Source organism: Furipterus horrens, unplaced genomic scaffold, assembly GCF_987537825.1.
Source record: "Furipterus horrens unplaced genomic scaffold, mFurHor1.1.pri manual_scaffold_7, whole genome shotgun sequence".
Classification (NCBI taxonomy): Eukaryota; Metazoa; Chordata; class Mammalia; order Chiroptera; family Furipteridae; genus Furipterus; species Furipterus horrens.
The window spans coordinates 52,412,828-52,414,161 of NW_028327177.1; the positions used below are offsets into that span (position 1 = coordinate 52,412,828).

A 1,334-nucleotide genomic window follows, 5' to 3' on the forward strand; every position below is an offset into this window, starting at 1 on the left:
ATTGTGGAGGTGGACAAGACCATTTGTGCTGAGAACCTAGTCTAGAAGAGGGCTCACAGGAAATCACCTTCTTTATCAGCCTCACAAATTATGTGGGCCTGTATATGTGCCAACAGCTCGTGAAATGACTAGGGTAGTGATAGGAAAGAGAAGTTACATCATGTTCTGATGGATTCACATTCCAAATGGATTTCTAATTCTAAATAAACATTATCCTGAGGCATATTTTCCCAGAGAAACAGCAGCATATATTTAGTAAATTATTAAAAGTTATTCATAAATTTTATGTATTTCTTTCCTCATAGTGCCTAAAAGGACTTTAGAAATATTTCCCAACTTTTATTTTAGGAAAAAGATAGCTAAAATATTTAAAGGTTGATTAATAATAACTAGTGGGGAAAATTTATGTCTGTCAACTAATGATTAAATGTGTATTTACTCTCTTTCCGCCATCTTTCTGTGCCGCCATAATGGTGCGCATGAATGTCCTGGCCGATGCTCTCAAGAGTATCAACAATGCTGAAAAGAGAGGCAAGCGCCAGGTTCTTATCAGGCCGTGCTCCAAAGTCATTGTCCGGTTTCTAACTGTGATGATGAAGCATGGCTACATTGGCGAATTTGAAATTATTGATGACCACAGAGCTGGGAAAATTGTTGTGAACCTCACGGGCAGGTTGAACAAGTGTGGAGTAATCAGCCCCAGATTTGATGTGCAACTCAAAGATCTGGAAAAATGGCAAAACAACCTGCTTCCATCCCGTCAGTTTGGTTTCATTGTACTGACAACCTCAGTGGGCATCATGGACCATGAAGAAGCAAGACGAAAACACACAGGAGGGAAAATCCTGGGATTCTTTTTCTAGGGATGTAATACATATGTGCAAATAAAACGCCCCAATGGGAAAAAAAAAAAATGTGTATTTACTTTGTTTCTCTTCTTCTTTCCTTTTCCTACACAAAATAGTTATTTTATTGTTCACTTAATCTTCTTTCATAAGATGAAAAGAGCCAAAACAAGTCTAAGGAAAAACAAAACACTTTTCCCTTCTGAGGCTTTACTGATTACAAAGCACTTCCTTTTTCCTCCTTTATTTTTTATTGATTATTCTATTACAGTTGTCCCAATTTTTTCCCTTTTGCTCCCCTCCACCCATCCCACCCCTCTCTCCCATGGTCAATCCCCACAATGTTCTCTATGTCCATGAATCATTTATACGTGTTCTTTGACTAATCCCTTCCCCTTCCTTCTGTCATTATCCCCCTCCCCCCTCCCCTCTGGTCACTGTCAGTTTGTTCCATATTTCCATGTCTCTGGTTCTGTTCTTCTCATTAGT

General features: G+C 38.8%; 1 pseudogene; it reads left to right on the forward strand.

Moving 5' to 3' along the window:
• The first annotated feature begins 446 nt into the window (after positions 1-446).
• Positions 447-894, forward strand: LOC150004454 (small ribosomal subunit protein uS8 pseudogene; annotated as a pseudogene).
• Positions 895-1,334: the final 440 nt, after the last annotated feature.